Source organism: Rhinoraja longicauda, chromosome 31 (assembly GCF_053455715.1).
Source record: "Rhinoraja longicauda isolate Sanriku21f chromosome 31, sRhiLon1.1, whole genome shotgun sequence".
Taxonomy (NCBI): domain Eukaryota; kingdom Metazoa; phylum Chordata; class Chondrichthyes; order Rajiformes; family Arhynchobatidae; genus Rhinoraja; species Rhinoraja longicauda.
In genome coordinates, this window is record NC_135983.1 from 23,664,327 (window position 1) to 23,688,839 (window position 24,513).

Here is a 24,513-nt window from a genome sequence, read left to right on the forward strand (position 1 = left end):
ACACGCACTCACGCAGACATTATTTCATCAATGACTAAACTGTGAGAAGCCTGAGAATCGTGATTGCCAAAGGTGTTAATTTGACACAAGCTTATTGTTGTCTCCTTCCAGCAACTCGCGTGCGGAGTTCGGGGCCTGTGGAAATTAACTGAACTAAACTAAAGCGAACAGAACTGAACTAAACACGATGGACAAAATGCAGCAGGGAATCTTGGGGCGTCTATGTCATTAGATTATTTTTTTTTAGATTTAGAGATACAGCACGGAAACAGGCCCCTTTGGCCCACCAAGTCCGCGCCGCCCAGCGATCCACGCACATTAACACTATCCTACACACACTAGGGACAATTTTTAAAAACATTTTACCCAGTCAATTAACCTACATACCTGTACGTCTTTGGAGTGTGGGAGGAAACCGAAGATCTCGGAGAAAACCAACCCACGCAGGTCACGGGGAAAACGTACAAACTCCGTACAGACGGCGCCCGTAGTCAGGATCGAACCTGAGTTTCGAGCGCTGCATTTGCTGTAAGGCAGCAACTCTGCCGCTGCGCCACCGTGCCGCAGGGTATAGAGGGTAATCTCATTGCCTCTGAAACTGAGCAGGACGCTTGCAAAAGTCCTGCTGGAAATACTCAGTAGGTTGCAGAACGTGGGGCCGAGAGGGAACAACGCACATTCATGCACACTGAAAGTGTTCATTTGGGATTCGGAACGAGCAAGAACGGGCAGAGAAGGCTTCTGGAGAGGGCAACAGCTGTGCTGGACGTGAGCGAGCAAGTGGATGTTTCTCGGACTCTCTCTTCCCTGGCACTGCTTATGTTATTGAAAAGTTTTGCAGGATTTGGCCACAAGCTGATTTCCCCGCACAAAAGCTTCAGCGTTGGGTCTGAAGTGGGAAGTGATACTATTTGCTCCAGGAATGCAGAACAAAACGTGGTGGTGAATCCTTCTCAGTCCGCAGTCATTTACAGATATCACTACCGCTGTTCTGAAGAAGGGTCTCGACCCGAAACGTCACCCGTTCCTTCGCTCCGGAGACGCTGCCTGTCCCGCTGAGTTACTCCAGCTTTTTGTGCCTATCTTCGGTGTAAACTAGCATCTGCAGGCCCTTCCTACATAGCTGTTCTCTGATGCCTCTGGATAAGAAGTGTATGTGTTCATCGCTCTTGTCAATAGACAATAGGTGCAGGAGTAGGCCATTCGGCCCTTCGAGCCAGCACCACCATTCAATGTGATCATGGCTGATCATTCTCAATCAGTACCCCGTTCCTGCCTTCTCCCCATACCCCCTTACTCCACTATCCTTAAGAGCTCTATCAAGATATCATAATGTACCAGAGTGGATGGCTCATTGGTCATGGTGTCATAGAGTGATACAGTGTGGAAACAGGCCCTTTGGCCCAACTTGCCCACACTGACCAACATGTCCCAGCTACACTAATCCCACTTGCCTGCATTTGGCCCTTACCCCTCCAATCATGTCCTATCCATGTACCTGTCTAACTGTTTCTTAAACGTTGGGATAATCCCTGCTTCAACTACCTCCTCTGGCAGCTCGTTCCATGTGCCCACCACCCTTTGTGTGAAAAAGTTACCTCTCAGATTCCTATTAAATCTTTTCCCCTGCACCTTAAACCCATGTCCTCTGGTCCTCGATTCCCCACTCTGGGCAAGAGACTCCGTGCATCTACCCGATCTATTCCTCTCCTGATTTTATACATCGGTCGGCAGGTCGCACCCAAAGTCTCGTCGGCCGGTGGGGCCGGGAGGGAGCTGGAGATGTGGGACTCGAGGAGCATGGGCCGCTGGGAGGGCGATCCAGGGTAATGCCTCCAGCGCGTTCAAGGTCGGGTGCAGGAGGCAGCCCCTGGAACACAACGATGGGAGGAGAGGGACGTCGGTATGCGGTCAGTACATCGAGCACGTGGACTTTGAACAATGGCGCCAAAACATGGCAGTGCCCACACGTGTAATATATGCAAAAATAATTTCACTGAGTAGTTGCATGTGTGAAAAAATGAAGCATCATTGACCACTGACCCTTGTATCTTTCAACAGAAATGCTTTAAAACGGGATCGAATGATTGTTATTCCAATTTCTTATTGTGAAGGTATTGCCATTCAAAACAGCTACCTTCAAGTACAGCTGTAACATTTTTAGTGTTATTATTCTAATTAAAGTTGATTGACCTAAAACTATAACTTCTTTTCCACCTTCACCTGCTAAGTATTTCTAATGTTGGATATATTTCACTGTCATTGAGTGCACCACGCAGAAGGAACGTTATTTTTATCTTTGATCTATGTTCATCCATTAATGTCAAGAGCATGAAACGTCTACATTACTTTTTGCCAATTGTGTCTATGGCCTGAGGTCCTTCGACTAAAACATTGCAGGCGAAGGAAGGTGAATTTCAGGCAAAATCTAAAGAAACTAAATACCAAATGTTGATAAGTGCTCACAGCAGCTTTATAAATCGGGCGATGCAAACACATAACGTCTTCTATTACAGGGTGAGTATTTGTGACTTGGTTAAATTTCAAGGTGTGTTTAGCAATCCATATCTTAGAAGGGCGGCAGAGTTGCTGCCTTACAGCGCTTGCAGCGCCGGAGACCCGGGTTCGATCCCGACTACGGGTACTGTCTGTACGGAGTTTGTACCTTCTCCCCGTGACCTGCGTGGGTTTTCTCCGAGATCTTCGGTTTACTCCCACACTCCAAAGACGTACAGGTTTGTAGGTTAATTGGCTTGGTTTAAATGTAAATTGTCCCTCGTGTGTTTTGGATAGTATTAATGTGCGGGGATCGCTGGTCGGTGCGGACTCGGTGGGCTAAAGTGCCCGTTTCCGCACTGTATCTCTAAACAAAACTAAACTAAATTAAAGGGTCTCGACCCAAAATGTCACCTATGCCTTTTCTCCTGAGATGCTGTCTGACCCGCTGAGTTACTCCAGCTATTTGTGTCTATCTTCGGTTTAAACCAGCTTCTGAAGTTCCTTCCTATCCACTGCGAAATCCCGTCAATGTATGTCTACTTTGAAGAGGCTCTCCTCCTCTCTCCGACTAGAGGTCGGAACCATCCTCTCTCGTTGCTCCCCCTCTGTGATTCCTGCTGCCCTCTGACTCCATGGTCTGAAGAAGGGTCTCAACCCATAACGTCACCTATTCCTTTTCTCCAGAGATGCTCTCTGACCCGCCGAGTTACTCCGGCTTTTTGTGTCTATCTTAGTTCTGCAATGTATTTGCATTTGCAAATTGTGCAATGGGATTCAATCTTGCATTCTTTACCGACTTCCAGAATAAAGTGCAGCGGTAGAGTTGCTGCCTTACAGCGCTTGCAGCGCCAGAGACTCAGGTTCGATCCCGACTACGGGTGCTGTCTGTACGGAGTTTGTACGTTCTCCCCGTAACCTGCGTGGGTTTTCTCTGAGATCTTCGGTTTCCTCCCACATGCTGGGGTCGCTGGTCGGAGCGGACCCGGTTTGCTGAAGGGACTGTTTCCGCGCTGTATCACTAACACTAATACTAAAACAAGGAACTTGTATGAATTTATGCCACCTATCGATGGTGACATCTGTCAGCTGAAGTGCATGAAGTCATCGGCTTTCTTCAACAGTTTCATTACTAAGTGTCAAACCTTTGATGCATGTGGCATATGTTTAATGTTCTTTCATTTTCATGCCAGCCCATTCTTGATGATGGTGTCAGGACGTTTTATGAGTCGTTCTTGTGTTCCATCTGGAATATTTTTTAATGATAGGAACATCATCAAAAGACGAGCCCATCCAAAATGTTTGCAAGACTCCTCTTTAACTTTTTTTTTTTGGCCGAGATGTCTAACATTTCTTTAGTCAAAAAACTTTCCAGATCATGCAGCTGATGGTCATAATGGAGGGACTGAGCCAAAGCATCTCTCTGAAGAACGCTCAAGCGTTTCATAAGGTGACTGTCCTCACAAGTGAACCTACTTGGATCAGGGCAGTTTTCAAATTGTGCAAAGATTTTTTTTGAGGTATTGATACACTTTATTTTGCAATGGAATGCAATCTGTCTCCAGTGATCAAGCCAGATGTGAAAAAATCATATTTTAAAATGATAAGGGAAATGTTATTGAGACACAAGGAATTGCAGATGCTGGAATCTTGCGTGGAACCCAAAGTGCTGGAGTAATTCAGACTGAGGAAGGGTCTTCCATCTATGTCCTCCAGAGATGCTGCCTGACCCGCTGAATTATTCCAGCACTGATGTTGCATGCATGTCTCTTGGTATGGATGAAAGTAACAGTCAGTGAATTTTCCCTTGATTTGGACTCCTACCATAGTTTTTCTCCATAGAACGCTTAAATGACTGATTGTACTTTTCCAGAAGACACACACAACAATACAGACATCACCTGAGACCGTGCAATAACTTATTGCTTCAGTCAGTCAAAGAAATTAAGTTACTTTTCCAACAACAAGTTCTCAGAGGTCCATCTGAAGAAAGGTCCCGACCTGAAACGTCACCTATCCACGTTCTCCAGGGATGATACCTGATCTCCAGATTTGGAGGATAGTTTCTTCCCAGCTGCTATCAGGCAACTGAACCACCATACCAACAACTAGAGAGCAGTCCTGAGCTACTATCTACCTCACTGGAAACCCTTGAAGTATCGTTGATCGGACTTGACTGGACTTTTTCCTTGCACTAAACGTTATTCACCTTCATCATGTATCTGTACACTGTGGACGGCTTGATTGTAATCATTTATTGTCTTTCCGCTGACTGGTTAGCACGCAACAAAAGTATTTTACAGTACCTCAATACCTGACAGTAAACTCAACTCAACTGAGTTACTCCAGCACTTTGTGTCCTTTAGCACTTTGTGTCCTTTCCGTAAACCAGCATCTGCAGTTCCTTGTTTCTACCTCAGAGGCTTGTATAAATCATCTTTTTTTTTTCTCCATAATCTTTCTAGGCAAAAGTTGATTTACTAGAAAAAGGCAGATAAAGAAGGTAAACTGGAAAATAATTGTTCCAATGATTTGTGCAATGATTAGAAAAATTATGATAATCATATTTGACTAAAATTTTGATTTGCTTGAATATCCGGTTTAGCATAAAAAAGAATATAAACTAGGAACAGGTTTGTAGGTTAATTGGCTTCAGAAAAGATTGTAAATTGTCCCCAGTGTGCAGGGTAGTGCTAGTGTTTGGGAATTGTTGGTCGGCGTGGGCTCGGTGGGCAGAGGGGCCTGATTCCGTGCTGTCTCTAAACTAAACTAAACTAAACTAAACTAAACTAAACTAAACTAAACTAAACTAAACTAAACTAAACTAAACTAAAACTAAACTAAACTAAACTAAACTAAACTAAACTAAACTAAACTAAACTAAACTAAACTAAACTAAACTAAACTAAACTAAACTAATCAACCCTGATCTCACTAAATGACCACAGGAGGCTGAAAAACCAGCCTGCTTCCCATTATGTTCTCATGCAATCGTAGACTTTGCATCATTAATTACTCCTGACTAATTACTCCTTCCTTCCCAAATTACTTCAGTCACTGGTGTACCTGACCTTTCCAAACCGCCATCTCTGCTGTTTCTCCAAGGTTTCTCCCAAGCTTGTATAAAAGTTACGATTCAGGATCAGAGGAACCCTCTCAAAAAAAATGTATTTGTCTGCATTTCGTACGTCATACTTTGATCAAAGATATACAAAGAGGAATTACAGCAACCATTTAAACGGTGATTTTCTAACTTTAACAGTCAATGTGCTGCCAAAGTTTGTTGCTGGGCATTTATGAGCTGTAGATCAGTGCATGTTCCTTTAACATAGTGACCTCACCACTACTAACCACTCCCCATTGTCTCTGGTATAATTGTAACTTCCCCACCTCCAGCTCGCTCTCTAGTGCCAGTGATGACCACGGACAGCTAGGGCATAATGTATGTGTAGTGTCATTAATAAACTTATATAGTAAAAGACTCTGCCTACGAGTGGCAACCTTTTACATGGTGTCAGATCGGTAGACTTGCGTCTCCTGTTTATCGGTTTTTAGTTTATCATTTGTTTCTCCCAATTGTGTCCCCTCCTTCCACTTTGCCATGTCTTCCTCGTGTCGTCGTCCGGACACGCTCGTTTTCGATGAGGACATAGTGCACCGCTGGACTGTCTTCCAGCGGGACTACGAACACTATATAGCGATTGCCTATCCTGATGCAACTGCTGCGATAAAAGCTCACCTGCTCCTCAACCTGGCTGGTCCGGAGGCAATGGAACGCTATGCGTCGTTCCAATTCGTCCCTCCGGAGGACCGCAACGACCCGGTATGTCTCATGGCTAAGTTCACTGCCCTGTGCGATATACCCACCAATAACATTATCGAACGTTTCAACTTTTTCTCGCGGCGTCAGACTCCAGGGGAGCACGTTGACGCCTTCATTGCATCTTTACGACATATGGCTCGGCGGTGCCGCCTTCAAACGATTACACCCGACGAGATGATCAGGGACGTCCTGGTCAACGGTCTCCTAAACTCTAAGCTGCGGGATGAGCTCCTGATGAAGCCTGACCTGTCGCTGACGGACGCCATACATGCCGCACGCATGGCCTCTGCTGTTGGCTCAGTATCTCGGCCGGCGCCCCAGGACATAAATTTCACCGGCCGCCGGCGATTGAATGACCCGCAGACCCGGGTCGCCCCCTCCGCGCCCGCTATGGTCACCCCTCGCAGATGCCCAAACTGCAACTTCTCGTCACACAGGTATAACGTTTGCCCAGCGCAGGGCAAAACTTGTAATTCCTGCGGGAAGCAGAACCATTTTTCTGCAGCTTGTCGTTCTCGTGGGAGACCTGTCCCTGCTCCTAGAGGGAGTCTAAACAACCTTGCCAACGATGATAGCGAAACCGGTTCCCGGAACCAACATGAGGTACTCCATGGCTCAGATACGACTTCCTCCCATGGAGACTCTCTGGTGTTTTCGCTCTTGGGAGCACCTGCATTGATAACGGATCCATCCGTGCATGTTACAGTCAATGGACACTCCTTCCCTGCCAAGGTCGATACTGGGGCGTTTGCAAATGTTATGTCTGTGCGCCTCTTCGAGCAGATAAGTTCGGGGGAGAGGGTTACTCCTGACAACTCCCGCCTCCATGCCTATGGGGGAGGCGTTCTGATTGCCGTGGGAAAGGCAACGGTTATCTGTACTGTTCTGGAGACCTCTCGGCCCCTCACGTTCCTCCTGCTAGCATCTGAAAACGTCACCCTGCTGGGCGCCCGTGCATGCCAGGACTTTGGTTTGGTCTCATTTCACCGCGACATCCACCTGGTGCAGGCCCCCATGGACCCCCTGATCGAGTACCCTGACCGATTTGATGACGTCCTGGGGAAGCTGCCCTGTGCCTACAAGATCGTTGTGGACCCGGGGGTCGACCCAGTGGTCAGACCGGCCCACCGTGTGTCTTTTGCCATGAAGGGCCGCGTGGAGTCCACACTACGTGGCATGGTGGACATGGGCATCCTCAAGGAGGTGAGTGCCCCCACCCAGTGGGTCTCCACCATGGTGGTCGCTGCCAAGAAGGACGCGAGCGAGATCAGGATCTGCATCAACCCCAAGGACCTGAACCTGGCTATTAAACGCCCGCACTACCCCATGCGGACGGTGGAGGACGTCGCGGCACAGGTCGGTCCAGCCACGGTTTTCTCGGTCCTGGATGCCAAGAGCTCCTTTTGGCAGATACCGCTGGATGCACGTTCCTCCTTCCTGACCACCTTCAGCACACCGTTCGGCAGGTTCCGTTTCCTCCGCATGCCTTTTGGGATCAACTCGGCAAGCGAGGTTTTTCAGCGTACGATGGAGCAGCTGTTTGCTGGGTTGCCGTGCGCCATCATCGTGGATGACATCTTGGTGTACGGGAGGGACGTCGCTGAGCATGACCGACACCTCCGCCAGGTCCTGGACAAGGCTCGTGAGATCAACCTCAAGCTTAATCGAAGGAAGTGTCGGTTCCGCGTTGAGGAAGTCACCTACGTCGGCCACGTTTTCACGGCGGGTGGCCTGAAGCCAGACCCCGCGAAGACGGCGGCGATCACCGAAATGCCCGCTCCCACTGACGTGCCCGGCCTGCAGCGCTTCCTGGGCATGGTCAACTACTTGGGTAAGTTCATACCCGACCTCAGCGAACTGAGTGCCCCCCTGAGGGAGCTGACCAAGAAGGACAATGCCTGGGTCTGGCTCCCGCACCACCAATCGGCCTTCGTGGCCCTGAGGTCCAGACTCGCACGGACCCCGACTTTGCAGTTTTTCGACCTGAACAGGCCAATTGTCCTCACCTGCGATGCATCTCGGTTCGGCCTTGGTGCTGCCTGCCTGCAGCTCTACGACGACCGACAGCTGCCCGTCTCCTATGCCTCTCGCACAATGACCCCTGCTGAACAGCGCTACGCGCAGATTGAAAAGGAGCTCCTTGCCGTGGTGTTCGCGTGCTCCAAATTCAGAGACTACGTTCTGGGAAAAACTTTCACCATCGAAACAGACCACCAGCCGCTGGTCTCTATTTTAAACAAGCCCATCCACGCAGCCTCGTCCCGCTTGCAGCGAATGATGCTGCAGCTGCAGCGTTTTACATTCGAAATCGTGTACCGCAAAGGCAAGGAGATGTTCGTGGCAGACACTTTGTCCCGTGCCCCACTACCTTCCATTTCCCGCCATCCGTACGAATCGGCTGACCTGATGGTGCTGAACGTCAACATCGTTCCATCTTGGCAGATGCAGTCCCTGGTCACACACACTGCCGCTGATCCGAACCTTCAACAGCTTAAGGGCGTCATCCGCCGTGGCTGGCCTGAACGACGGTCTTCCCTGCCGGCTGGTGCCGTGCCCTACTTCCTGGTTCGGGATGAACTGGTGCTGCACGCGGGCGTGGTGGTGAAGGGTCACAAGGTTGTGGTGCCGGCTGCGCTGCGAGATCACTACTTCCACACTGCCCACAACGGACACCCAGGGGTGGAGGCCACGTTATCCCAGGCCCAAGCACAGTTTTACTGGCCTGGCATGGTCAAGGAGATCCGGGACAGGGTCTCCGCCTGCGCTGCCTGCAACAGCCTATTACCTCATCAGCAGCGCCAGCCTCTCCTGCAGCAGCCGGCTCCCGAGTTGCCATGGATGGCTGTTGCCGCCGATATTTTCGAGTGGCGTGGCAAACACTACCTGGTCTTGGTGGACTCCTACTCCAGCTGGTTCGAGGTGGACCTGCTGCCGTCCCTCACGTCTGCTGCCGTCATCGGGAAGCTTCGCCGCCACTTCTCTACCTTTGGTTCCCCGGCATCTCTCCAGTCCGACAACGGCAGCCAGTTTACCAGCGCCGAGTTTGCTGTTTTCGCAAATCGGTGGAACTTCCGCCACATCACCAGCAGCCCCGAGTACCCGCAAAGCAATGGACTTGCAGAGCGCGCTGTCCGCAGCGCTAAGGAACTGATGGAACGTTGCCGGCTTGACAGTTCGGACGTGTACCTTGCCCTCCTCAACCTCCGCAACATCTCCCGGGACCCCGCGCTCGGTTCCCCTGCCCAGCGCCTCATGTCCCGCACCACTAGACCCCCTATCCCCGTCTCCCAGCAATCCCTGCAACCCACGGCTCGGAGCCCTGCCGCTGTCAGGGTGCGCATCACTGAAAAGCAGCTCATTCAGAAGCGCTCCTTTGACAGGTCGTCCCGTCCCCTTCCACCTTTGTTCGCTGGCCAGGTTGTCCGGATGGAGTCGACCTCCGGTCACCACCGGCTGGCCGTGGTCGTCGGCAATGCTGACTCTCCACGGTCGTACCTGGTCAACTACGAGGGCACCGTGTACCGTCGTACCCGCCAGCACCTGATGCTGGTAAACGAGCCTGCACCGCCTCCCGCGATCCCGTATTCACCTCCCGTCCAGTCCGCGGTGCCTGATGTGCCTCCTGCTCCGGTACATCCGCAGTCGCCCCAGCCACCTTCCCCTCCCTCGCCTGCGCGTGCATCGCTTCCCAGTCCTCCTCCTTCCCCTGGTTCCCCAGCCTCTGTACCCGCACCCGTTCATGCTGCTCCTTCGACCGGAGGGGATGGTGGGTTGCGCACCCGCTCTGGGAGAGTGGTCAGGCCGCCTGTCCGGTACGGTGTGTACGAGTAGTCTGCTTGTAGTTTGAGCCTAGCGCATGAGCCGTGGTCACTTTGTTTCCAAGAGGAAGGATGTAGATCAGTGCATGTTCCTTTAACATAGTGACCTCACCACTACTAACCACTCCCCATTGTCTCTGGTATAATTGTAACTTCCCCACCTCCAGCTCGCTCTCTAGTGCCAGTGATGACCACGGACAGCTAGGGCATAATGTATGTGTAGTGTCATTAATAAACTTATATAGTAAAAGACTCTGCCTACGAGTGGCAACCTTTTACATGAGCTACTCTAATTAAACCACTAACTGACCTCAGCAATTTACAAGCAACTAAAACTACCTGGATTTGGCGAGGAAGGCCACATCTTAATAGTGTTTAACCTCAACAAGTGGGGTTAAACAGAACTGCGAAACATTCACACTGTTTTGTAGATGTAGTTAGATCACCCTTGTTCCATCAGCTGGAAGAAGATAGATAGACAGACAGATAGACAGACAGACAGGCAGGCAGACAGACAGACAGACAGACAGACAGACAGACAGACAGACAGACAGACAGACAGACAGACAGACAGACAGACAGATAGACAGATAGATAGATAGATAGATATATAGATAGATAGATAGATAGATAGATAGATAGATAGATAGATAGATAGATAGATAGATAGATAGATAGATAGATAGATAGACAGATAGACAGATAGACAGATAGACAGAGAGACAGAGAGACAGAGAGACAGACAGACAGACAGACAGACAGACAGACAGACAGACAGACAGACAGACAGACAGACAGACAGACAGACAGACAGACAGACAGACAGACAGACAGACAGACAGATAGACAGATAGACAGATAGACAGATAGACAGATAGACAGATAGACAGATAGATAGATAGATAGATAGATAGATAGATAGATAGATAGATAGATAGATAGATAGATAGATAGATAGATAGATAGATAGATAGATATTATATTGTCACATGTGCCGTGAAGGGTCAGTGAAAGTCTTTGTTTTTACATACATGGTACACAAAAGAATCGCCAAAAGGTGCCGACAAAGTTACAAAGTTACAAAGTACACAAAGAGTGAACAATGTTTTGCATGAATCTATAGACAAGGTATATTGGTCGAATAATGTGCAGTAAGTATGAAACTAAATTTATTTCTGCAACGTTTGACCTTAATTGAGTCATTTCACTGCAATTCATTGCCAGTCATAGGGTCATGGAGTGATACAGGCCCTTTGTCCCAACTTGCCCACATCGACCAACATGTCCCATCTACATTCGTCCCTCTTGCCCGCGTTTGGCCCATCTCCCTCCAAAGCTATCTTTTCCATGTACCTGTCTAAATGTCTCTTAAACGTCAGAATGGCACAAAGTGCTGGAGTAACACAGCAGGTCTGACACCAGGGTGGCACGGTGGCGCAGCGGTAGAGTTGCTGCCTTACAGCGAATGCAGCGCCGGAGACTCAGGTTCGATCCTGACTACGGGCGCTGTCTTTTTAAAAAAAAATATTTTATTTAAATTTTAACAGAACCCATACGTTATACATTTTACATTCCTTAGTAAACAATAGTCACTGACCTATAACTTCGATTATACACGTATTGTTCTGTATTTTCTCCCCTCCCCCCCACCCCCCCCCCCCCCACCCCCCAGTTCAAAAGAAGGAAAAAGAAAAAGCAGAAGAAAGAAAGAAAAAGAAAAACCTGGAGTCCTGAGGGAGTCACTTCCGAGTAGTTTCTTTTTAAATTCTTGTTAGGTATCAAAGCAATCCTGAATTTAACTACTTCCTATTCTTAATCCTAGCTTTGCCATGAATGGGTTCCACACCTTCAAAAAGAAGTCATATCCATTTCTCAGATTATACGTTGCTTTTTCTAATGGGATACAACTCCGCATTTCTGCATGCCATCTTTCAAATCTTATTTCATTTTGTTCTTTCCATGTGACCGCAACACATTTTTTTGCTACTGCTAATGATATTTTGAGAAATCTTTCTTGATGTTTATCCAAACTTAGCTTTGGTATTATTCCTTTTGTATCTCCTAGCAAAAACAACCTTGAATCCATTGGTATGATCTTATTCATCAATTGATCTAAAAACTTTTTTAGGTCTTGCCAAAAAGGAATTACCTTCTGACATGCCCATGTAGAGTGTATAAAAGTGCCCACGTCTTGGTTGCATCTAAAACACCTTTCAGATGAGTTTGGTTTAAATTTATTTAATTTTTCCGGGGTTAAATATAGTTGCTGCAAAAAATTATACTGTACTAAGCTGTATCTCACATTAATAGTATTTTTCATACTATCTAAACACAGTCTTTCCCAACTTGGTTCATCAATAATAATATTAAGATCTGTTTCCCATCTTTGTCTTGCTTTATGAATTCCTATCTTTGGACTAGATATCTGTAGTAGTTTATACATTGATGATATAAATTTTTTCATTCCCTTGCCCTGAATCAAGGATTCGATTCCTTTAATCTGAAATAGAGACATTGAATTACCTAACTTTTCCCTTAAAAAAGATTGTAATTGATAATAGAAAAAAATACTATTCCCTGGAATTTGATATTTATTTCTCAATTGCGAAAATGTCAAAAAGATATTCCCTTCATAGCAGTCTCCTATATTTTTAATACCCTTCCGTTCCCAGAGTTGTAGTATTTGATTATTCCAAGCAAACGGCAATAATCCATTTTTTACTAATGGAGTTTTAGCTGTTAAGAAAAATCTTTTATCCTTAACTTTAACTGTTTTCAACAATGTATTAATTAAATGTTTTAGCAAAGGTGACTCTTTATCCTTAACTAATAGCTTCGCTTCCCATTTATACATAAATTCTTCTGGACAAGATTCTTTTATTTTATCCATTTCAATTTTAACCCATGCTGTTTTTCCACCCTCTCGATAAAAGGATGAAATAAAACTCATTTGTGCTGCCAGATAGTAATTTTTAAAATTTGGTAATTGCAATCCACCTAATTCAAATTTCCATGTTAATTTTTCCAGAGACACTCTTGGCATTCTACCTTTCCAAAGAAAATTCCTCACAGTTTTGTTCAATTCTTGAAAACATTTATTTGGCAAAGGTATAGGCAGTGTTGAAAACAAATACTGTATCCTCGGAAAAATATTCATCTTAATACAATTCACTCTCCCTATCAATGTAATTGGAAGATTCATCCATTTCTTCAGGTCCTCATCTATTTTTTTTATTAGTGGTTTATAATTTAATTTATACAAATTATTTAACTTATTATCTACATTAACTCCTAAAAACTTAATGCCTTCTTTTTGCCATTTAAACTGACTTTCTCTTTTACATTGATCATAATTGCCTTCAACAAGAGACATTATTTCAGTTTTATCTTTATTAATTTTATATCCTGATACTTTCCCATATTCTTCCAGTCTGAAATATAATTTTCTTAAGGATTCCAATGGTCTAGTAAGACAAATTAAGACATCATCAGCAAATAAAGTAATTTTGTGATCTTCCTGATTAACTTTAAATCCTTTAATATCTAAATCTGCTCTTATTAGCTCTGCCAGAGGTTCAATGGCCAATACAAATAAAGCCGGTGACAAGGGACATCCCTGTCTACTAGATCTTTCCAAATTAAATGATTGAGAAGATTGGCCATTTGTCACCACTTTGGCTTTAGGTTGTTTATAAAGAGCTTTTACCCAGTTAATAAAACCATTTCCTAATCGGTACTTCTCTAATACTTTAAATAAAAAATCCCATTCTAACCTGTCAAACGCCTTTTCAGCATCTAAAGCAACTGCTACGCTCAATTCCTTTCTTTTCTGTGCTAAATGTAAAATACTTATAAATCTTGCTACATTATCAGATATTTTCCTTTTTTTGACAAATCCAGTTTGGTCATCTTTAACCAGCTTCGGTAAATATTCTGCCAATCTCCTTGCTAAAAGTTTAGCAACTATTTTATAATCTGCATTCAAAAATGATATTGGTCTATAAGAAGATGCATTTAAAGGGTCTTTCCCTTTTTTTTTAATTACAGTTATAATTGCCAATGAGAAGGAGTCTGGTAATGTAGAAGTTTTTTCCGCTTGATGTATCACTTCCATAAATAGTGGTAACAACAAATCTTTAAATTTTTTATAGAACTCAGGCGGAAAACCATCTTCCCCTGGAGATTTATTACTTGGTAAAGAATATAATACTTCCTCCACCTCTCTCAAAGTAAAGGAGGCATTTAGTCCCATCTGCTCCTCATTAGAGATTGTTGGTAATTGTATCTTGGATAAAAAATTATTTATCTTAATTTCATCCTTTTCAGATTCAGAATGGTACAGATTAGTGTAGAATTGTTTAAATACCTCATTGATTTCTCTAGGTTTATAAGTAATAATGTTCTGATCTGTTCTAATTGAATTTATTGTTCTTGATATTTGTTCTTCTTTCAGTTGCCATGCCAATACCTTGTGCGCTCTTTCTCCTAATTCATAATATCTTTGGTTAGTTCGTAATATTAGTTTTTCTGTTCTGTGAGTATGTAAAGTATTGTATTGAAATTTTTTATTTGCAAGATGTGTTTTTTTTGTATCTGAAGAAGTTTTCTGTAGGTCTTTTTCTAATACGGTGATTTCTTTTTCTAATCTTTCAGATTCCTTCCTATAGTCTTTCTTTATCTTAGATGAGTAGCTTATAATTTGGCCTCTCAAATAAGCCTTCATGGCATCCCATACAATAAATTTATCATCCACTGAATTTAAATTTGTCTCCAAATATAATTCAATTTGTCCTCGAATAAAATCACAGAAGTCTTGTCTTTTCAATAATAAAGAGTTGAGTCTCCATCTATACACTGACTGTTCTTTATCTGGCATCGTAATTTTCATTAATAATGGTGAGTGATCCGATAACAATCTAGCCTTGTAATCTATTTGTATTATTCTACCGCTTAATTGAGCTGAAATCAAAAATAGATCTATTCTAGAATATGTATCATGTCTATTGGAATAAAAAGAGTAATCTCTTTCCTTGGGATGGCTTTTCCTCCAAACATCTATTAAATTTAAACTTTCCATTAAATTCAAGGTTGTCTTCGCTGCTCTTGTCCTTGTCGTTGTCCTTGATGATCTATCCATTACTGGATTTAAACAAAAATTGAAATCTCCCCCTATCAATATATTTTCATGTGCTTCCGCTAGATTTAGAAAAGTACCCTGCACAAACTTCTCATCATCTGTATTTGGTGCATATATATTCATTAAAGTCCACAATTCTGAGAAAATTTGACAATGTACAATTATAAATCTACCTACTGGGTCACTTACAATATTTTGTATCTTAATTGGTAGCGTTTTCTTAAATAGGATAGCAACCCCTCTTGCTTTTGAGTTAAAAGAAGATGCGACCATACTTCCTACCCAATCTCTCTTTAACTTTTGATGCTCTTTTTCCGTTAGATGTGTTTCTTGCAAGAAAGCTATATCTACTTCCAATTTTTTCATCTGTGTTAAAATTCTCTTCCTTTTTATCGGTCCATTTAACCCATTCACATTATAGCTTAAAAAATTTAATGTGTTATCCATTCATTCCTTTTTTTTTTCGTTTCCTTACCTTGATACCTCTTCCGGTATTTACATTGTGCCGTATTTCAGTGTGCTCCCCTCCATAGTCCAGGTATAAAAACAGAAAAGAAATAAGAAAGATAGAGAAATAGACCCTCCCTCTAATGTTGTTAATAAATAGATTAGCAACATTACCCCCCTCTATTATACGAGGTGTGGTCCGCACCACACTTGTGCCCATGATTATGGTGGAGCATCCACATTCTCCAACCCCCCCGATATATCAAGTACTTCTAAAAATTAACAATCCTTAATACAGTTAATCCCCTCTATAGTATACAGATATTATTAATAATCAATCATTCATGAATCTTCTTAAGCATTTCTCTATGGCAATTCTTCCGCATACTCTTCTGCTTTGACAAAGTCTTTAAAAAATTTATTTTCTCCAGTGTTGATCATAATCTTCAAAGTAGCCGGATGCAGTAAAATAAACCTATAGCCTTTCTTCCATAGAACATTTTTTGCCTTATTAAATTCTTTTTTTCTGCTCAACAAGGCATTACTGATGTCTGGGTAAAAGATTATTTTAGTATCTTCATATTCTATTGGTTTTCCCTCTCTTATATTATTCCCGACTGTTTTGAAAAACAATTCTCGATCTTGGTATCTTAAAAATTTAATCAACACAGATCTTGGCTTTTGATTAGCCGAGGGTTTCGGTCTTAGAGCCCTATGTGCTCTTTCTATTTCCATCGGACCTTGTTTATCTATTCCCAGAGTGGTCCCTATCCAATCTTGAAAAAAGTTAATTGGGTCTTACCCCTCCACTCCCTCTGGCAAACCAACAATTTTAACATTATTTCTCCTGCTATAGTTTTCCAAGGCATCCAACTTCTCCGCCGTCTTTTTACTTTCAATTGCTGCTGCAGTAATACTGTCTTCATTTTTTTCCACTCTAGATTTTAACATTTCATTTTCCATTTGCATATTATCCACTTTATTTGTCACTGTTTGAAATTTCTCCTCCATTTTTTTCAAAGCCTTACGAAATTTCTTGTTATCTCTCCTCATTAATTTGTTATCTCCTTCAATTTTCTTGAGCCTGTTAATAATTTCTTGAAGCATCGTTTTCATATTAGTCTCTGTATCTTCTTGCTTTTCTTCCTCTTCTTCATTTCCACTTCCACTGCTAGTGGAGTCTCCCGTTACCTCATCGTCACTCGAGTCCGAAACTCCAGACACAACATCAGCAGCCTCTCGGCAAACAGTGGGCTTTTTTGATAACTCACGGCGACTCCCTCGTATTTTGACCCGAGTCAAAGAGCGCTTGCTGGGAGTAGTAGATTCCAGCTTCATACCGGAACCCTCCCCAGACTCACCGCCTGCCGAGGGGTCACCAAATCTAGTCCCCTGTTCCATCAGAGCTGTGGGCCTTCCTTCGATTTTTTTCCTTGATTCTTTTGCTTGCTTCTGTGGCAGTTGTACTCCTCCTTTTACTTTCTTGGAAGGCATCTGTACGTTCTGTATTCTTTCTGATTTTATTTAAAGTACTTGATTCCTTTAGTTCGTCTTTTTTTAGCAGTTTAGGGCTTTGTTTTCGGGAGTGCTGAAAAGTTATGTCTACTCAGCCAAGCATTGGACACGCCCCACTACGGGCGCTGTCTGTACGGAGTTTGTACGTTCTCCCCGTGACCTGCGTGGGTTTTCTCCGAGATCTTCGGTTTCCTCCCACACTCCAAAGACGTACAGGTTTGTAGGTTAATTGGCAGGGTAAAATGTAAAAATTGTCCCTAGTGTGTGTAGGATAGTGTTAATGTGCGGGGATCGCTGGGCAGCGCGGACTCGGTGGGCCGAAGGGCCTGTTCCCGCGCTGTATCTCTAAATCTAAATCTAAAAAACCATCCCCAGAGAACATGGATAGGTGACATTTTGGGTTGAGAGTGCAACCGAAGACACAGTCGATGGAAAATCACCGTGGCTGAGGGTGGTGTTCAACAGTGTTCAAGAGCCTGATGGTTACTGGGAAGGAACTGTTCTTGAACCTGGTAGTCCCAATTTTCAGGCTCCTGTACGTTCATCCTGATGGCAGCATTAAATTGCGATCGAGACCAGGTTTGGTGTGGTTCTCCCATGATCTTGGCTGCATTTTTGAGGTGGACCCTCCTCTGGATCCTTTTGATGCTAGGAAGGTCAATAGTTCTGATGGACTGGGCAGTGTCCACCACCCTCTGTCCTTGGGCATTTGAGTTGCCAAACCAGGCCGTGATGCAACCATAGACTATAGGTGCAGGAGTAGGCCTTTCGGCCCTTCGAGCCAGCACCGCCATTCAATTGGTCCAAAACGCCGCAGCGAGACTCCTGACGGGTACCCGTAAAAGGGACCACATCACCCCGATTCTGGCCTCTCTCCACTGGCTCCCAATACAGTACAGAATCAACTTCAAGCTCCTCCTATTCACATACAAAGCCCTAAACGGGCTTGCCCCCACCATATCAAAAATCTTCTAACCCACCGCTCTATCTCCAGGTCCCTCAGGTCGGCCGACTTGGGGCTACTCACTATCCCGCGGTCTAGGCTTAAGCTCAGGGGTGACCGCGCTTTTGCGGTTGCAGCTCCGAGACTGTGGAACATCATCCCTCTCCCCATCAGAACTGCCCCCTCCATCGACTCCTTTAAGTCCAGGTTCAAAACTTATTTCTACTCCCTAGCGTTTGAGGCCCTCTGAGGGGGCGCTGTGAACTGTTTATGTGTGTGCTGTTATGTTATGTTTGTGTGCCATTGTATGTTCGTTTTCTTAGTACCTGAACTGATGTACAGCACTTTGGTCAACGTGGGTTGTTTTTAAATGTGCTATACAAATAAACTTGACTTGACTTGATTCAATGTGATCAGGGCTGATACTACCGTACACCTCTCGAAGTTTGATAAAGTATTTGTCAATATACTGACACTCCTCAAATTCTACAGACGTGATTTTAGGGCAAATTCTTAGGGTGGCACGGTGGCGCAGCGGTAGAGTTGCTGCCTTACAGCGAATGCAGCGGCGGAAACCCGGGTTCGATCCCGACTATGGGTGCTGTCTGTACGGAGTTTGTACGTTCTCCCCGTGACCTGCGTGGGATTTCTCCGAGATCTTCCCGCACTCCAAAGACGTACAGGTTTGTAGGTTAATTGGCTTGGTAAATGTAAAAATTGTCCCTAGTGGGTATAGGATAGTGTGTTAGTGTGCGGGGATTGCTGGTCGGCGCGGACCCAGTGGGACCCAGTGCTTCTGCGCTGTATCGCTAAACTAAAAACTAAACGTGGTGGCATCCTTCCTTGTGTCGGCAAAGTCACCGAGTGTGTCACAGTCTCCCCATCGGTTCTGATGAAAGGTCATCGATCTGGAAACCTTCACCATGCTTTCACTTCCACAGAGGCAGCCGACCCCTGCCGAGAATCTCCAGCATCTTCTGCTCCGGTTTCAAAGTTACAGCACCGAAATCCGATTCGATCTACAAGATGCTCCTTGGCGTACAATACTTTGACTTCACGATGGTGCAAAAGGGATACACATTCAGTAGAAACCGTGCTTCGAATTTTGAAATTTTTTGTTCTCCCGGGCTAGCGATGTGCATTTTCAACTTACGATATTTTCGATTTACGATGGGTTTGTTGAAACGTAACCACGTCGTAAGTCGAGGAGCATTCTGTATTCCCTTCAGTGTTTAAGCACACTCCTGGCCAAGAGCTATGATACGCATCGGCCCCCCAGCTACTGCCACCGGCCACCTAACTCACTGAAACCCACCACAAAGGCTCTCCTGAGCAGGTGCCAACCCCATTTTGCTCGGCTTCGACGAAAAGTTCGTGGGCATTTCAACGACGCACGCTCTCCACTAACAGGCTGATTTACTACAGTGTCGATACACCTTGTTACTTTCTCCATCAATAAGAAGGCCGTCAATGTGCTGTTCTTGTCACCCCTACTTGGATTTGCAGTAGATTGCATTCAGCACGCCAATCTCCACTCGGGGCGGCACGGTGGCGCGGCAGTAGAGTTGCTGCCTTACAGCGCCAGGGACCCGGGTTCGATCCTGACCACGGGTGGTATATGCACGCAGTTTGTACGTTCTCCCCGTGACCTGCGTGGATTTTCTCCGGGTGCTCCGGTTTCCTCCCACACTCCAAAGACGTACAGGTTTGTAGGTTAATCGGCTTCGGTAGAAGTTGTAAACTGAATCTGAAGCCAACGCCCTATTTTCTTCACAATGGAATGCTCTTATACCATGTGGTAAGTTTATAAGTTCATACGTCAAAGGAGCAGAAGTAGGCCACTTGGCCCATTGAGTCTCCTCCACTATTCAATCATGGATGATCTATCTTACCCTCTCAACCCCATTCTCCTGCCTTCTCCCTATCACCCTTGGACACCCTTACCAATCAAGTCACCAAACTGGGTCATAAAGTTAGTGTCTCTAAACTCATGTGTGTTTCTGCTTTGTGAAGGTTCACAACAAGGTTGCTTGCATCCTTTACTGAAGGGAATGACTCTCAACTGATGGCAGTAGTTGGGACCACAATATAAAAAATTAAACTACATGGTACATTCAGTTCTTGAAGGATAAATAACATTTACAAACACTGCCCTTTTGTTCCAGTCAGTTAATAGCTGTTAACTATGCTCAATGTCGTACAAGTAGATACCCAGGAGTCAATATCACCAACAACTTGTCCTGGACCACCCGTTTCCAAATACACAGGACAAGATGTCAGAAATCCAAAGTGCCAAATGTCAACTTGCTCCCGGTGGTGATGGGAGGCTTATGCACTCACCTCTGCTCCTCCGATGTTGAGAAAGGCCGGGCAGACACGTCATTGGGGGTTATCAAGTGGGCACCTACTTTCATCGACGTTTCGCTGATTGGACCCACGACGTCTCCAGTAGGCTCAGCAGCGACGACCAAGAAAGCACACCATCGCCTCCACTTCCTTGGAAGGCTTAGGAAGTTTGGCATGTCCCCCAACAACTCTCACCAACTTCTACAGATGCGCCATAGAAAGCATTTTATCAGGATGTATCACAGCATGGTTTGGGAACAGCTCCATCCAAGACCACAAGAAATTGCAGCAAATTGTGAACGCAGCCCAGACCATCGCACAAACCAACCTCCCTTCCATTGACTCCATTTATACCTCACGCTGCCTCGGCAAGGCCAGCAGCATAATCAAGGACGGGTCGCACCCCGGCCACTCCCTCTTCTCCACTCTCCCATCGGGCAAAAGGTCTAGAAGTGTAAAAACGCACACCTCCAGATTCAGGGACGGTTTCTTCCCAGCTGTTCTCAGGCAACTGAATCATCCCACCGTGACTAGGGAGTAGTGCTGAACTCTCGGACTATCTTTGATCAAACTTTACTGGCTTAGACAATAGACAATAGACAATAGGTGCAGGAGGAGGCCATTCGGCCCTTCGAGCCCGCACCGCCATTCAATGTGATCATGGCTGATCATTCTCAATCAGTACCCCGTTCCTGCCTTCTCCCTATACCCCCTGACTCCGCTATCCTTAAGAGCTCTATCTAGCTCTCTCTTGAATGCATTCAGAGAATTGGCCTCCACTGCCTTCTGAGGCAGAGAATTCCACAGATTTACAACTCTCTGACTGAAAAAGTCTTTCCTCATCTCCGTTCTAAATGGCCTAACTCTTAAACTGTGGCCCCTGGTTCTGGACTCCCCCAACATTGGGAACATGTTTCCTTCCTCTAACGTGTCCAACCCCTTAATAATCTTATACGTTTCGATAACATCCCCTCTCATCCTTCTAAATTCCAGTGTACACAAGCCTAGCCGCTCCAGTCTTTCAACATAGGACAGTCCCGCCATTCCGGGAATTAACCTAGTGAACCTATGCTGCACGCCCTCAATAGCAGGAATATCCTTCCTCAAACTTCACCTTGCACTTAATGTTATTCCCTTTTCATGTATCTGTACACTGTAAATGGCTCAGTGTAATCATGTATTGTCTTTCCGCTGATTGGTTAGTACGCAACAAAAGCTTTTCACTGTACCTCGGTACACGTGACAATAAACTAACTGAACTGAAAAAAACTAAATTGAACTGAACAAAGTTACGCCAACACACTGCGCACAAATGGCAATCTCTATTAAAGTCAGAACTCAACCACAATGGTATGATGGTTTTACGTAAGGTACAGGAATAAAGAAGTAACGATCAATTTATACAATGTATATCAAAAATAATGTAAATTCAAAAAAATCCTTTCAAATGATCAAACCACATCGTATGATAAAGAGAAACTGCTGGAGTAACTCAGTGGGACAGGCGGCATCTCTGGAGAGAAGGAATGGGTGAGGTCTCGCTCGGGTCGAGACCCTTCTCCTTCGGGTCTGAAGAAGGGTCTCGACCGGAAACGATATCCATTCCTTCTCTCTAGAGATGCCGCCTGTCCCGTTGAGTTACTCCAGCATTTTGATTCTCTCTTCAGTTTCAACCGGCATCTGCAGTTCCATCCTACGCACCACATCATATGATTGGTGAATCAATTATTATTGCCAGAATGTTCCGGAGTTTTTTCTTTCCAACAAATTAAACATTGACTGACGTAAAAGCATCTCATAAATTAAACATCACCAGATTCAACTGTCCCACAGTCAAGTCTGCATGATTAAGCAAAAAGCACTTTTTTCAATGCTGCAATACACCACGCAGTTAAGAAATATAAGCAGGAGACCTCTGAGAGACCGATTACATAGATTAGTCAGTGCCAAGTCAAACGCACCTCCTCTACGTATCGAATAGAGATCCTTCAACTGCATTCCAGGGACATTTCAGAAACCCAAACTCAGCAGACAAAATCGAAAGAGATGATGCTTTCGAAACAACCCCATGGTCTGCTAAAGATTTCAGCCACTTATTTAATGAGCTATTTGTTTTTATTTTTGCAAAAATAGAAAATGCTGGAAGGTGGCGCAGCGGTAGATTTGCTGCCTCACAGCGCCAGGGACCCAGGTTCGACCCTGACCACGGGCAATTGTCTGTGCAGAGTTTGTACGTTCTCCCTGTGACCGTGTGGGTTTTCTCCCGCAGGCTCTGGGTTCCTCCCACACTCCAACGGCATACAGTTTTGTAAGTTAATTTGGCTTCAGTAAAAATTGTAAATTGTCCCTAGTGTGCAGGATAATGCTAGCATACTTGGGGATCGCTGCTTGGCACAGGGCTCGGTGGGGACCGGCCTGTTTCTGCGCCGTATCATTAAACTAAACTGTTGAAACATAGAAACATAGAAAATAGGTGCAGGAGGAGGCCATTAGGCCCTCCGAGCCAGCACCGCCATTCATTGTGATCATGGCAGATCATCCACAATCAGTAACCCGTGCCTGCCTTCTCCCCATACCCCTTGATTCCACTAGCCCCTGGAGCTCTATCTAAATCTCTTTTAAATTCATCCAGTGAATTGGCCTCCACTGCCTTCTGTGGCAGAGAATTCCACAAATTCACAACTCGCTGGGTGAAAAAGTTTCTTCTCACCTCAGTTTTAAATGACCTCCCCTTTATTCTAAGACTGTGGCCCCTGGTTCTGGACTCCCCCAACATTGGGAACATTTTTCCTGCATTTAGCTCGTCCAGTCCTTTTATAATTTTATACGTCTCTATAAGATCCCCTCTCATCCTTCTAAACTCCAGTGAATACAAGCCCAGTCTTTCCAATCTTTCCTCATATGACAGTCCCGCCATCCCAGGGATCAATCTCGTGAACCTACGCTGCACTGCCTCAATAGCAAGGACATCCTTCCTCAAATTAGGAGACCAAAACTGTACACAATACTCCAGATGTGGTCTCACCAGGGCCCTGTACAACTGCAGAAGGACCTCTTTGCTCCTTTACTCAAATCCTCTTGTTATGAAGGCCAACATGCCATTAGCTTTCTTCACTGCCTGCTGTACCTGCACGCCAACTTTCAGACTGGTGTACAAGGACATCTAGATCTCATTGCACTTCGCCTTTACATAATCTGACACCATTGAGATAATAATCTGCCTCTTTGCTTTTGCCGCCAAAGTGGATAACCTCACATTTATCTACATTATACTGCATCTGCCATGTATTTGCCCAATCACTCAACCTGTCCAAGTCACCCTGCAACCTCCTAACATCCTCTTCGCAGTTCACACTGCCACCCAGCTTTGTGTCATCTGCAAACTTGCCAGTGTTACTTCTAATTCCTTCATCCAAATCATATATATATGGTAAATAGTTGTGGCCCCAACACCGAGCCTTGCGGCACTCCACTCGCCACTGCCTGCCATTCTGAAAAGGACCCGTTTATTCCTACTCTTTGCTTCCTGTCTGCCAACCAATTTTCTATCCATGTCAACACCCTATCCCCAATACCATGTGCTCTAATTTTGCTCACCAATCTCCCATGTGGGACCTTAACAAAGGCTCTCTGAAAGTCTAGATACACTACATCCACTGGCTCTCCTTCATCCATTTTACTTGTCATCTTCGAAAAATTCCAGAAGATTAGTCAAGCATGATTTCCCCTTCAGAAATCAATGCTGACTTGGACCAATCCTTTTACTGCAATCCAAATGTGCCATTATTACCTCTTTAATAATTGACTCCAGCATCTTCCCCACCACCGATGTCAGGCTAACTGGTCTATAATTGCCCGTTTTCTCTCTCCCTCCTTTCTTGAAAAGTGGGATAACATTAGCTACCCTCCAATCCACAGGAACTGATCCTGAATCAATTGAACATTGGAAAATGATCACCAATGCGTCCATGATTTCTCGAGCCACCTC